This window comes from Hyla sarda, chromosome 1 (genome assembly GCF_029499605.1).
Source record: "Hyla sarda isolate aHylSar1 chromosome 1, aHylSar1.hap1, whole genome shotgun sequence".
Taxonomy (NCBI): domain Eukaryota; kingdom Metazoa; phylum Chordata; class Amphibia; order Anura; family Hylidae; genus Hyla; species Hyla sarda.
Window position 1 is genome coordinate 121,159,757 of NC_079189.1, and position 15,510 is coordinate 121,175,266.

Sequence of the window (15,510 nt, forward strand, 5' to 3'; positions counted from 1 at the left end):
ACACAAACACACACAGTCACATACACACTGTCACACACAAACATAGATAGAGACAGACAGACAGAGAGACAGACATACACACTCACCCATCCAGCGCAGCGCTCCTTCTCACCGGGCGCCGTGCGAGTGACGTAACTCACGTCCTCCTGCGCGGCCATGCGGTGTGACGTCAGGCCGGCGCAGACGTGGGAGCGGAGGCCGGGCACAGTACTGGTGAAGGTGAGGGGTGTGATGACGGTCGGGCGCACAGTGAAGGTGAAAGAGGGGGTTTGCTGACGGACGGGCGCACCGCACACACAGCGCGGGGGGGGGGGGGGGTATGGGTTCCTGACGGATGGGAGGCCGGTCGGGCACAGATGGGGGGGGGTGCTGCGGAGCATCTTGGTGTCACCCCATTAGGTTGGTGTCACCCGGTGCGGGCCGCACCCCCCGCACCCGGGTCGCAACGCCACTGGGCTGATGGGTCAGGCGTCAGTGCGCACGGCTGCACATGACGTCATGACGCACGCGCGCACTGTTTCTGGAGAGCCCGCACAGGAGAGGCCCGCTGCCAGGGCAAGGACAGGAGAAGCCCGGGCCCCCAGCTCTGGAGTCTGGGCTGCTGTAGAGGGCATCTAAGGAGAGAGAGGCCTGCAGCAGCAAGTGCCGGTAAGTGGCTGCTGGCCTGCTGCCATACATGATGGGGAAGTAGTCCTGAACTGTGAGCCTACATTATGTAGGCTCACATCTCAGGACTACATCCCCATCATGTATGATTGTGATTGTCTATTATATGTAGGCTCACAGCTAAGGACTACATCCCCATCATGTGTGATTGTCTATTATATGTAGGCTACATATAATAGACAGTCACAATCATACATGATGGGGATGTAGTCCTGAGCTGTGAACCTACATATAATAGACAATCACAATCATACATGATGGGGATGTAGTCCTGAGCTGTGAGCCTGGGCATGTGTGGTGTGGTCAGGGCATACTGGGAGTTGCATGCTGGGAGTTGCAGTTACTACTGTAACTCCCAGCATGCCCTGACACAATCTCGGTCTGCTCTGCAGCTGTCCCAAAATTAGTTTTGGGTCAGCGGCAAAACCATAGACTGTATCAGCCTGATACAGTCTATGGTTTTGCAGCTGACCCAAAACTACAACTCCCATTATTTTGCACTATACTCCTGAGTCCTGGGGAAGCAATGCATTAATTTTGGGAAAGCTGCAGAGCAGACCAAGATTGTATCAGGGCATGCTGGGAGTTGCAGTTACTATTTGTAATGCCCAGCATGCCCTGATGCAGCTTATGTTTTGCAGCTGACCCAAAACTACAACTCCCATTATGTTGCACTATACTATAATATAGGTTATATGGTGCTACATGCTGGGGGGAGCTGTAGTTTCGGGTCAACTGCAGAGACATAGGCTGGAATCTGGTCAAGAAATTCCCTTCATTGAGATTCCAGCCTATATCTCTGCAGCTGACCCAAAACTACAGCTCCCCCCAGCATGTAACACCATATAACCTATAGTATAGTGCAACATAATGGGAGTTGGAGTTTTGGTCACCATATATTGTATCAGGGCATGCTGGGAATTGTAGTTGGTAACTGCAAATCCCAGAATTGCATTCCTTGAAGGAATGCAATGCTGGGAGGTGCAGTTACCAACTACAATTCCCAGCATGCCCTGATACAATCTATGATGACCAAAACTACAACTCCACACATCTATATAGGAGTACAATTTAGATTATGGTGTAACATGCTGGGAGTCCTAGTTTTGGGTCAGCTGCAGACCCAAAACTACAATGTGCACACTGCTCCAAGCTTGCTGGGTGCCGCATCACTTTTTCAACCAATCTGGTGAAAAAAAAAATTCTATTTGGAATATTCCCCCCCCCCCCCCCCCCTCTGTGCCCCCATCTTATAGTAAAAGTGTTCTTCTGTTTGCCAAGTAAAGAACAAACATGAGTTTTACCATTCAACTTACAATTTTTTTTTCAAATCCACATCAAATGCCTCCCTATAAACACCAGCAAACATACACAAGTGGGAAGTCTAGTCAGGGCTGGTGCATGGATTTTTGACACTCTAGGCAAAACCTAATTTTGACAACCCTTTGGCTCCGCCCATTGAACCCCTTGGCAAATATAAGATCAGGGGTAGAATTAGTCCCGTAAGCCTCATGGTAAATTCTAGACTTGTCCTCCTCCCTACAATTATAACTATACTGCACCTAATGTGGGGGAACTATACTGCACCTAATGTGGGGGAACTGTACTGCACCTAATGTGGGGGAACTGTACTGCACCTAATGTGGGGGAACTGTACTGCACCTAATGTGGGGGAACTGTACTGCACCTAATGTGGAGGAACTATACTGTACCTAATGTGGGGAACTATACTGCCAACCTAATGTGGAGGAACTATACTGCCAACCTAATGTGGAGGAACTATACTGCCAACCTAATGTGGGGGAACTATACTGTACCTAATGTGGGGGAACTATACTGCACCTAATGTGGGGAACTATACTGCACCTAATTTGGGGGAACTGTACTGCATCTAATGTGGGGGAACTATACTGCACCTAATGTGGGGGAACTATACTGCACCTAATGTGGGGGAACTATACTGCACCTAATGTGGGGGAACTATACTGCACCTAATGTGGAGGAACTGTACTACTAACCTAATGTGGGGGACCTATACTACGCACCTAATATGGGGGAACTATACTGCCAAATTAATGTGGGGGAACTATACTGCCAACCTAATGTGGGGGAACGGTACTACTAACCTAATGTGGGGGAACTATACTGCCAACCTAATGTGGGGGAACTGTACTGCACCTAATGTGGAGGAACTGTACTACTAACCTAATGTGGGGGAACTATACTGCACCTAATGTGGGGGAACTATACTGCCAACCTAATGTGGGGGAAATATATTTCCATCCTAATGTGGGAAATTTATACTGCCAACCTAATGTGGGGGAACTATGCTGCCAACCTAATGTGAATACAAAAATATAAAATTGTACTATTCTGATCCCTATAGCACTTTATTTTTCTGTATATGGGGATGTATAAGGGTCATTTTTAGCGCTGTGATTTGTAGTTTTTATCGGTACGATTTTTTTTATTTTTATTTTTTTTGCTTTTTAGATATTTTTTATGGTATTTGAAGTGACCCAAAATGTGCTAATTTGATTAGTGCACTATTACGACATTTGGGAACCCACTTCTGATTTTGCCCAGGGCCACGCTAAGTCTAAAACTGGCCCTGGATCCAATCCTCCTCCACTATGCAAGCAGGAGTGTGTGTGTGTATATGTATGTATGTATACACACACACACACACGCGTGCGCAGAGTGAGTTTGTGCTTTAGGGTGCACACCCTAATGCAATAGGCTGCGCACGCCTATGAGCCTACATAATGTTCAGAACTACATCGCCATCATGTATGGCAGCAGGTCAGCAGCCACTTACCGGCACTTGCTGCTGCTGCAGGCCTCTCTCTCCTTAGCTGCCCTCTCCAGCAGCCCAGATTCCAGAGCTGGGGGCCCGGGCTTCTCCTGTCCTTGTCCTGGCAGCGGGCCTCTCCTGTGCGGGCTCTCCAGAAACAGTGCGCGCGTGCGTCATGACGTCATGTGCAGCCGTGCGCACTGACGGCGGACCCATCAGCCCCCGCGCTCTGTAAGGTCAGTCAGCGTAGGGATAATGTGTGTAGTAGTGGTTGCGGAGCCAAGCGTGGGGTGGTGGGGGGAGTGGTGTGTGGGTGGGGGGTCGGGCTGGTGATGTCGGCGATGTCCGGTGGGGCTGGCGTTTAGTAGTGAGAAAAAAAAAAAGTCCAGCAGCAGGCCGCGGTGATTAGGGTGTGCCTGTGCACACCCGGCACACCCCGTGCGCACGCCTATGAGGGCCAGTAACAATGGTCCTCGCCCACCCTGGTAATGTCAGGCTGTTGCTGCTTGGTTGGAATCTGGCTGAGAATAAAAATACGGGGAACCCTATGCTGTTTTTTTTCATGAATAAATACATTTTAAAAAGCGCATAGGGTTCCCCCTATTTTATTTTTAGCCATATACCAATCAAGGTAAAAGATAATAATGCAGTTCACTATAGCTGAGTGCATGTCCAAGGTTAAGTGTGTTGCCTAAAACCCCAGTTAGGATAAGGAATAATTTAGATAATAGTGTATAATAACAATGCAAGAGGTGCTGCTCTATCCCCGTAACCCGGCTTCCGTGCTGCAGACCGGCAGGGTGGCGTTCCCTTCCACGTGCAATAGTAGAAAACGGAAGATGTCCAGCACCAGGAAGGCAGGTAAAAACTTATTTATTGAGGTACAAAAGTAACAAACAGCATATCAAGGAGCGTAAAGCCTACGCGTTTCAGGCTAGAGAGCCCTTAGTCATGGCATAAAAACTTTACAGCACTGTGTTCTTTTATAGTAAAATGCAATAGAATCACATGATCTGAGCAGCAAAGTAGTGGATCATCTAAAAAATGCGGCATGGAGTTAATCACAAAACACTAAGATTGTTATACATATATAGACATGGCGTACAATACACGGGTATATAGGACAACCACAAGATTCAATTGCACTAGTACTTATATTATCGTGAGCAATGTTGAAATCTGGCTAAATAGATGGACCGTATTTACTAATTACTTCTGTTATTAAAACGTTAGTATAAGGTCTTGTCTCAAATTTAACCCTTGTGGTTCTCTCGTGCCTAGCATGAATATCCAGAATGATTCCCTGTTGAGAACCATTCTTCTTAAGTCTCCACCCCGTCTCGGTTTCCTAACTTTTTCTATGCCCATGATTTGTAATGTATTCATGTTGCCTCCATGAACATCCCTAAAATGCCTGGACAACGCAGAAATATTACTATTAAAAGACAAAGTATTCTTTGCATCAGATATGTGCCTGCGTATCCTAGTTTTCAGGGAGTTCATGGTACAACCAACATACTGGCATTGGCATGATGTGCAGGACGCTAGATAAACTACATTTTTTGTATTGCAATTTACATAATCCTTCAAAACAAAAGTTTTGGTATTTGAATATGATTTAAATTCCTTATTGACCTGCATGTAACTGCAAGTGATGCAGACATTGTGCCCACACCTCCAGTTACCCGCATGAAGCAACCAATTCGTACCAGTATGTTTGTTATCATTACTACTAAACGTACTGGGTGATAGGATAGATCCCAGAGAGGGACCTCTTTTGGACACCATCTTGAAGTTGTCCTGTAAAAGATTATACAAAACAGTGTCTTGATGCAATATAGGTAAATTCTTTTCAATGATATTCCTAATTTTATGAAATTGTTTGCTGTACTGTGTGATGAAGAAAGGGGGATGAGCCCTATCCTGTCTCGTTGTAAAATCCTTATCTTTGGTACCATGTGCAATAAGATCCTGTCTATCTAGTTTGGCCGCTCTATTTCTTGCCTTATAGAGTGTCTCCGGGTGATATCCTCTTTCCCGTAATCTGTTAAAGAGTAGGTCCGATTCATGTATAAATGTTTCTTGTTTGCTACAATTGCGTCTTAATCTGCACCATTCCCCATAGGGGATGTTGCGGAGAACATGTTGGGGATGGCATGATGTGGCTTGTAGTATAGAATTCCCTGTATTCTCCTTTCTATAGGGGGCCGCCACAATCCTATCATTATCCACAGAAAAACATACATCCAAGAAGGGTATGCTTTCCTGTGAAAAATTGTAGGTGAAGGAAAGGTTCAGTTTGTTATCATTAATGTATTGTACAAACTCTTTAAACTCCAATTCCGAGCCTTCCCATACAAAAATGAGATCATCTATGTATCTCCCCATCCATTTGATCTGTTTTTGGTATGGATTACTGTTTGAGAAGATCACCTCCTCTTCCCACTGACTCATAAAAATATTGGCAAAGGATGGGGAGTATTTCGCCCCCATCGATGCTCCCCTGGTTTGAAGAAAAAAGCGGCCATCGAACATAAAGTAATTATTTTTCAACAAAAATTCCGTGGCCATTAAAATAAATTCCTTCAAACCAGGGGAGCATCGACTGTATGTGTCCATATGTTTGGCCAAAGCTCTGATGCCCTCTGGCCAGGGAATGGATGGATAAAGGGAGACCACATCACACGTGGCCCATGCACATGCGGAATTCCACCTGATACCCTCCATTACCTGTAAGACATGTTTGGTATCCCTGATATAGCTGGGTGTGACCTTAGTGAGGGGTTGCAAATAGCTGTCAACCCAGTCCCCCAGTCTCTCCCCAAGAGATCCAATACCTGCCACAATAGGGCGCAGGGGAGGTGGAAAAACCCCTTTGTGGACCTTGGGGAGAGAGTGGAAGACTGGGGTGACAGGATTCCTGACCATCAAGTATTCCTTCATTTTGTTATCTAAGATACCCATTTGGATACCTTCCTCCAATATTCTGTTTAGTGCAGCCTGACAGCTACTTGTAGGGTCACCTTTGAGCTGCCTATATGTGGATTGGTCTGATAACATGTTCATATTTAATTTCTCATACAAACCCACATCTAAAACCACTATGCATCCACCCTTATCTGAATTCCGGATGATCACATTTTTGTTGTTCTTTAATTCTTGTATGGCTGCTTTCTCTAGTCTGGACAGATTGGAACCATGTGTATTATTTCTACTTTTAACCTCTTCGTGTAGTTCCACTAAATCCTTTTCCACTAGTTCCTGAAATCTGTCCAGAGCAGGAGGGCGTGACGCTACAGGATAGAAATCCCTATTACAGGTAATAATTCCTTGTCCCTCATCACAAAAACTAGACGATTCAATATTCAATGCTCTTAATGTAAGTATATTTCTCTGATCAGCAAAATCAACACACGTACCAACATCATTGGCAACTACACCTTCATAAATATGTGTGTCGTCACTGTAAGTGACCGTGTCCGGTTCATGTCTTGTAGATTTCGGTATAAGAGAAAAATGTTTGTGCAAAGTCAGTTTCCGTGCCCACCTGTTTACATCCAGTATAGTAGCAAACAGGTTAAAGTCACACGTTGGAACATAATTCAGTCCCTTACTGAGGGCAGATGATTGTGCAGAGGTGATAATAGATGCAGAGAGATTCAAAACGGTTTCACTCACTTTTTGTGCGGAGTTTTGGACCGGAGGGCATACCCGCTTGCATCCACGCTTCCTTCCTCCTCTCCGTGTACGTTTGCGTGACGAAACCCCAATTGCTCACAATTAACACCAGGTGTGGTTGGAATGGATTTCCGGGACGAAGTAGACAGGCTTTCATTTGATGAGGATATTTCCTGGGCGCTATCCACATCGGAAAAACTCACTCTGCGTTTCACTTTGCGGTTTTTCTTTCGGTAACTCCTCTTTTTGTTCCCATTTCTCAAAATGGATTTAGGTACATTGTGTTCATAGTCCGATGTTTTGTGCATAGCCCATGTATATATTTCATCTTTCTGATAATCAAGGGTATCTCGGTTAAATTTTCCTTTTTTAATGTCCATGATTTTATTTTCCAATTCTGTGGTTTTTTGTGTAACTTTTAATTCTAGCACCTTATAGTTATCGTTGTTTTGAAATGGTTTAAGTTTACTTTTCACATCTTGCATCTCAGTTTCGATAGCTTTTAGCTCCAGCTCTTCTTCCTCCATAATGTAGGAAATCAATTTTTGAGAGCACTCGGATAGAGCTGTATCCCACTTATTCTGGAATTGTTGTGAAAAGACCTTGGTAGGTCGTTTTTTTAACCTCAGTCCCCTTGGTATCATAAGTTTCTCATGATAGGTACTCAGTGTTTGGAAGTCCCACCATGTCTTGAGTTCCTTTATTTGTAGATTTTCCAATTGCCGCATTAAAAGAATGAGATCTTGTGGAGCAGTGGGAGTCAGATTCCCCAGGTTGGAAGAAAAGACTGACCTGATTTTTTCTGCCCTATCTGTTATAGGGGCAACCATGGCATTTGGTTCCAGGTCCTCCACCGCATCCACTAGTTCCGTCATGTGCTGTTCCATAGTTACAGTCAGCGTTGTCCTCTTGTCGGGGAGAGCAGGTAGCGCCAATTCATAGACAACAATGCAAGAGGTGCTGCTCTATCCCCGTAACCCGGCCTCCGTGCTGCAGACCGGCAGGGTGGCGTTCCCTTCCACGTGCAATAGTAGAAAACGGAAGATGTCCAGCACCAGGAAGGCAGGTAAAAACTTATTTATTGAGGTACAAAAGTAACAAACAGCATATCAAGGAGCGTAAAGCCTACGCGTTTCAGGCTAGAGAGCCCTTAGTCATGGCATAAAAACTTTACAGCACTGTGTTCTTTTATAGTAAAATGCAATAGAATCACATGATCTGAGCAGCAAAGTAGTGGATCATCTAAAAAATGCGGCATGGAGTTAATCACAAAACACTAAGATTGTTATACATATATAGACATGGCGTACAATACACGGGTATATAGGACAACCACAAGATTCAATTGCACTAGTACTTATATTATCGTGAGCAATGTTGAAATCTGGCTAAATAGATGGACCGTATTTACTAATTACTTCTGTTATTAAAACGTTAGTATAAGGTCTTGTCTCAAATTTAACCCTTGTGGTTCTCTCGTGCCTAGCATGAATATCCAGAATGATTCCCTGTTGAGAACCATTCTTCTTAAGTCTCCACCCCGTCTCGGTTTCCTAACTTTTTCTATGCCCATGATTTGTAATGTATTCATGTTGCCTCCATGAACATCCCTAAAATGCCTGGACAACGCAGAAATATTACTATTAAAAGACAAAGTATTCTTTGCATCAGATATGTGCCTGCGTATCCTAGTTTTCAGGGAGTTCATGGTACAACCAACATACTGGCATTGGCATGATGTGCAGGACGCTAGATAAACTACATTTTTTGTATTGCAATTTACATAATCCTTCAAAACAAAAGTTTTGGTATTTGAATATGATTTAAATTCCTTATTGACCTGCATGTAACTGCAAGTGATGCAGACATTGTGCCCACACCTCCAGTTACCCGCATGAAGCAACCAATTCGTACCAGTATGTTTGTTATCATTACTACTAAACGTACTGGGTGATAGGATAGATCCCAGAGAGGGACCTCTTTTGGACACCATCTTGAAGTTGTCCTGTAAAAGATTATACAAAACAGTGTCTTGATGCAATATAGGTAAATTCTTTTCAATGATATTCCTAATTTTATGAAATTGTTTGCTGTACTGTGTGATGAAGAAAGGGGGATGAGCCCTATCCTGTCTCGTTGTAAAATCCTTATCTTTGGTACCATGTGCTCACGATAATATAAGTACTAGTGCAATTGAATCTTGTGGTTGTCCTATATACCCGTGTATTGTACGCCATGTCTATATATGTATAACAATCTTAGTGTTTTGTGATTAACTCCATGCCGCATTTTTTAGATGATCCACTACTTTGCTGCTCAGATCATGTGATTCTATTGCATTTTACTATAAAAGAACACAGTGCTGTAAAGTTTTTATGCCATGACTAAGGGCTCTCTAGCCTGAAACGCGTAGGCTTTACGCTCCTTGATATGCTGTTTGTTACTTTTGTACCTCAATAAATAAGTTTTTACCTGCCTTCCTGGTGCTGGACATCTGACGTTTTCTAATAGTGTATAATAGGATTATACAACAAACCAGTCCTCAAATGTATGTAGAAAAAATTGTGAAAGGAAAGTGATATGTCCAATAGCGTTTAAAACAATTTATTATAGATAAATGCAGAAATGTATATAGTCGAGGTCTAACGTGGGGCCCTTGCGCAGACTCAACGGCAATAATGAAAAAAATTATGAATAGGGTAAAACAAATAACTGGTATAAAAACTAGATACTAGAAATAGTCCCCACAAATGAGAATATCCATATGTTCCATAAATATCAAATGGTCTGAAAAGAGTTCTGCAATTCAGTGGAAGCAGTTTATGATAAAGTGCATGAAAATGCTATTGCAGTATACATTGGGGCAAAAAAGTATTTAGTCAGCCACCAAGTTCTCCCACTTAAAAAGATGAGAGAGGCCTGTAATTTTCATCATAGGTATACCTCAACTATGAGAGACATAATGAGAAAAAACAAAATCAATAAAATCACAATGTCTGATTTTTAAAGAATTTATTTGAAAATCATTGTGGAAAATTGTTATTTGGTCAATAACAAAAGTTCATCTCAATACTTTGTTATATACCCTGTGTTGGCAATGACAGAGGACAAATGTTTTCTGTAAGTCTCTACAAGGTTTTCACACATTGTTGCTGGTATTTTGGCCCATTCCTCCATGCAGATCTCCTCTAGAGCAGTGATGTTTTGGGGCTGTCGCTGGGCAACACGGACTTTCAACTCGTTCTAAAAGGTTTTCTATGGGGTTGAGATATGGAGACTGGCTAGGCCACTCAAGGACCTTGAAATGCTTCTTATGAAGCTACTCCTTCGTTGCCTGGGCGGTGTGTTTGGGATCATTGTCATGCTGAAAGACCCAGCCGTGTTTCATCTTCAATGCCCTTGCTGATGGAAGGAGGTTTTCACTCTAATGATACATGGCCCCATTCAGTCTTTCCTTTACAAGGATCAGTCATACTGGTCCCTTTGCTGAAAAACAGCCCCAAAGCATGATGTTTCCACCCCCATGCTTCACAGTAGGTATGGTGTTCTTTGGATGCCACTCAGCATTCTTTCTCCTCCAAACACGACAAGCTGAGTTTTTACCAAAAAGTTCTACTTTGGTTTCATCTGACCATATGACAATCTCCCAATCCTCTACTGAATCATCCACATGCTCTCATGTACTGGCTGAAGCAGGGGACACGTCTGGCATGATTTGAGTCCCTGGTGGCGTAGTGTGTTACTGATGGTAGCCTTTGTTACTTTGGTCCCAGCTCTCTGCAGGTCATTCACTAGGTCCCCCGTGTGGTTCTGGGATTTTTGCTCACAGATGTTGTGATCATTTTTACACCACGGGTGAGATCTTGCGTGGAGCACCAGATCGAGGGAGATTATCAGTGGTCTTGTATGTGTTCCATTTTCTAATAATTGCTCCCACAGTTGATTTTTTCACACCAAGCTGCTTGCGTAGTGCAGATTCAGTCTTCCAGTCTGGTGCAGGTCTACAATTTTGTTTCTGGTGTCCATCGACAGCTCTTTGGTCTTGGCCATAGTGGAGTTTGGAGTGTGACTGTTTGAGGTTGTGGAGAGGTTTCTTTTATACTGATAATAAGTTCAAACAGGTGCCATTAATACAGGTAACAAGTGGAGGACAGAGGAGACTCTTAAAGAAGAAGTTACAGGTCTGTGAGAGCCAGAAATCTTGCTTGTTTGTAGGTGACCAAATACTTATTTTCCACCTTTATTTGCAAATAAATTATTTGAAAATCAGACATTATGTCTCTCATAGTTGAGGTATACCTATGATGAAAATTACAGGCCTCTCTCATCTTTTTAAGTGGGAAAACTTGCACAATTGGTGGCTGACTAAATACTTTTTTGCTCCACTATAAGTTAAATAGTGTGGTGCTATGCACCGCTCCCCGGGTCCACGTTCTGTTAGGGTTTCAGACTCTGGTTACGGCTGCAGCATGCCAGCCATCTTGAGATGTGAGGCAAACCGACAGTGTTCGGAGGGTTACAGTGGGAGCACGTGCTGGCAGTGCATGTAGTTGTGAACAGAGTCACTTTCCTTCAGCATAGGTGATTGACACAGTTGGGGCGCGTGCATTCAGTGCAGTGATCCGGCTCCTAGGATGACTGCATCAGCGGCGGATGAGAGACCTGGATGGATGCTCATCTGCGGAGAGTAGCTTGGTAGCAGCTGGCTCAAACTGTAATGTAGTACAACATGTATGTAAAAATCCTGAATGGGCAAATTGGTGAGAAATATTGCACCGATATTCTCCTTGGGGTAAGAATAGTTGAACGTATGGAACAGTTCTCAACGGGGGTAAATACAAGCAGAGGACTAGATGCGATTCAAGGCCACGGGCCTTTTCCTCAGTAGTCTTGTATGGATGTGAAACAATAAAACTGTCCAGTTTATATAACCCAAAGGATTAAGAAAGGGGAGGGGAAAAGGGTGGTAAATAAAACAAGAAATGGATCTGGCGATCCTGCTAAAAGCATATTGTGCAGACATATTATAAAAATTGTCACGCTACTGGATATCAAACTTAGAAAAAGACAGAGAAAAAAAAGAAAAGGAAATATAGTCTATGGTGTACAAATGAGCAATATATAAAATAAAATATATGTGGAGACAACATCATAATGGTAGCAATAAAAATATAAATATGTTAAATATGTATAAATTAGGATATCAATGCACTAAAAATAAATATAAAAATAAATATAAAAATTTAATAAAAATAAAGAATAAAAATTAATAAATATAAAAATAAGAATAAAAGTATAGTAATGGGAAACAGAAAATATTACATGTGAAAATGAAATTAAATAGAAAAAATTAATGCATAACAATAGAGCCTATAATGAAAGATTGGACACAAATAGAATAAGAATAAAGTGTATCAACACAGAAGAAACGATGTATCACTTAAGCGGAATCAACCACAGGGTCCGTCATCGCGATGGTAAACGACCTGCTGGTGACAGCCATGGGGGAGAGCCCGACCCAAGTGTGTCAAAGAAAGCCAAAAATTTCTATTTCAGCATTCAATCCCCTTGGTGTCAATGTGTCAAATTCGAAGGTTTTCTTAGCTTCTACTCTAGACATTTGTATGATGTAAGCTCAACATCTCCTGACATTCTGAATAGCTGTAAAGAACAAATTAGAAGGGTCTTGGTGGTGATATTCTGCAAAATGTAATGATAGAGGATGTGTTTTGGTCCCTTCTTTATATTATAGATATGATATACTACTCTTATTTTTATATTTATTTATTTTTATTCTTTACTTTTATTTTTATTGCATTGGTATCCTAATTTATACATATTTTACATATTTATATTTTCATTGCTACCATTATAATGTTGTCTCCACATATATTTTATGTAGTGCTCATTTGTACACCATAGACTATATTTCCTTTTCCTTCTTTTTCTTCTGTTTCTAAGTCTTATATCTGGTAGCGTGACCATTTTAATAATATGTCTGCACAATATGCTTTTAGCAGGATCGCCAGATACATTTCATGTTTTATTTACCACTCTTTTCCCATCCCTTTTCCCCTCCCCTTTCTTAATTCTTTGGGTTATATAATCGGACTGTTTTATTGTTTCACATCCATACAAGACTACTGAAGAAAAGGGTCGTGGCCTTGAAGCACGTCTAGTCTTCTGCTTGCATTTACCCCCATTGAGAACTGTTCCATACTTTCAACTATTCCTACCCCGAGGAGAATATTGGGACTTGTGCAATATTTCTCACCAATTTGCCCATTCGGGATTTGTACATACACTTTGTACCACCTTACAGATTGAGCCAGCTGCTACCAAGCAAGGAGATCATGCTTGCCACAGCTGAGCATCCATCCAGGTCTCTCATCTGCCGCTGATGTGGACATCCCAGGAGCTGGACCACGTGCCCCAACTGTATCAATCATCTATGCTGAAGGAACGCAACTTTGTTCACAACTACACACATTGCCAGCATGCGCTCCCACTGTGACCCTCCGAACACTGTCGGCTTGTCTCGCATCTCAGGACGACTGGCATACTGCAGCTGTAACCAGAGGCTGAAGCCCAAAAAGAACGTGGACCTGGTGAGCGGTGCATAGCACCACACTATTTGACTTATACTGCGATAACATTTTCATGCACTTTATCATTAATGGCTTCCACAGAATTGCGGAACTCTTTTCAGACCATCTGTTATAGGGCCATTTGATATTTATGGAACATACGGACATTCTCATTTGTGAGGACTATTTCTAGTTCAGTTAAAGTATTTCTTTTACCCCATTTATTTATTTTATTATTATTGTCGATGAGTCTGCGCAAGGGCCCTGTGTTAGACCTCGACTATAAACATTTCTGCATTTATCTATAATAAATCATTTTAAATGCTATTGGACTTATCACTTTCCTTCCACAATTTTTTCTATGTACCTTTGAGGACAGGTTTCTTGTACAATCCTATTATGCACTATTATTCAGATACAAACCAAGCAGCAACTACCTGACGTTACCAGGGTGGGCGAGGACCATTGATACTGGCCCACCCCAGCCTAAATAATGTCAGCCTGTTACCGCCTAGGCCCAGGAGCGCCATTTTTGATGCTCCAGACCAGTCGGTACCGGCTCTTCCCGGTACCCGTGTGGCGGTGGGTACTGGGGTAATATTTGGGTGTTAGCGCTAGCTGTTTTTGGGGGTAATGTTAAGCCATGGCTTACAAATGGATTCCTTTAATAAGACGGTTTCCACTGCTAAGCCTGAAAATTCAATAAAAAAAAAAAACACAATCACAGCCCTCGTTAACCATTTTATTAAAATGTAAAAAAATCCAGTTATCCGCAGTAGTCCACCAAATCCGCCATAATCCTCTGCATACACGGATCTGAAACAAGAAGAAAAAAGAAACACAAAAAATGGTTTAGGACATTTTTGGCGCTCTCCGCTGAGGAGAGCACCCATAATACAATGTCTTCTCAAACAAAAAGCCTCCAATTGTTGCAAAACAGGTGACAAAAATCCCCCCCCACAAAAAAAAAAAGCATTAGGTAGGCAGCAGTTTCCCCACATTAGGTAAGTAACAGTTTCTCCACATAAGGGAGCAGTTTTGCACCACACATTAAGTAGCAGTTTCCTCACATTAGGCAGCAGTTCCCCCACAGTAGCATAGTGCTCCCCCCCGACACACAGACACACACGGCGTCATAGACACAGACACAGTCAACTGGCCTGCGCAGCGCATCTCCTCTCCGGCGGCAGCCTGACGAATGACATCACTGATGTCCTCCTGCACGGGTCTGCGGAGGGATGTCACTTGTGCAAAATCCCTCGTCAGACCCGGGCCGGCTGGCAGCAGACTCGCAGTGTTAAAGTGGCCGCTGCGATATTAAGCAGCTTGGGCTGTGCTGGCGCCACGGCCACTTTATAACAATGAGCAGCGGTGGTGCAGCGGCAGGGCCGGCCTGACCATGGACCCAGGTGGCACAAACTGAAAAAGTGCCGCCTGGGACTATGGTCCCTTGGTTGGGCCGGCCCTGGGTTTGGGAACATTGGCGAGGTAGGCATCCGTCTAGGGTGCCCTTTGGATGATGGCACCACCTGTCTAAATTTTATTAAAATGAAGAGTGCCATTTGGCACAGCAGCACATTGCACAGTGTCTTCTCCGTTCAGAGATCCCCTGTATGGCCGGCGGTCTCCTTCCTCGTCATCACGTCGTCGCGTACGTGCGTCGGCGTGCATAGCGACGTGATGGCAGTGACGGAGAGCGAGGATACCCGGCCGGCAGCAGAGCGACGGGGGACACGGCAACAGCGATGGAGCAACATCCAGGGCAGCGGTGATGGGTCCGGAGCG

The 15,510-nt window shown here is 43.4% G+C and overlaps 1 protein-coding gene across 1 annotated transcript in view; it reads left to right on the top strand.

The window, feature by feature from the left end:
* Positions 1-564: 564 nt before the first annotated feature.
* SCRG1 (stimulator of chondrogenesis 1) overlaps positions 565-15,510 on the top strand; it is a 50,234-nt gene continuing 35,288 nt past the window's right edge. The window contains exon 1 of the mRNA XM_056560780.1: positions 565-648. The gene's annotated coding sequence lies outside the window, so the exon portion shown is untranslated. The remainder of the gene's footprint in view (positions 649-15,510) is intronic.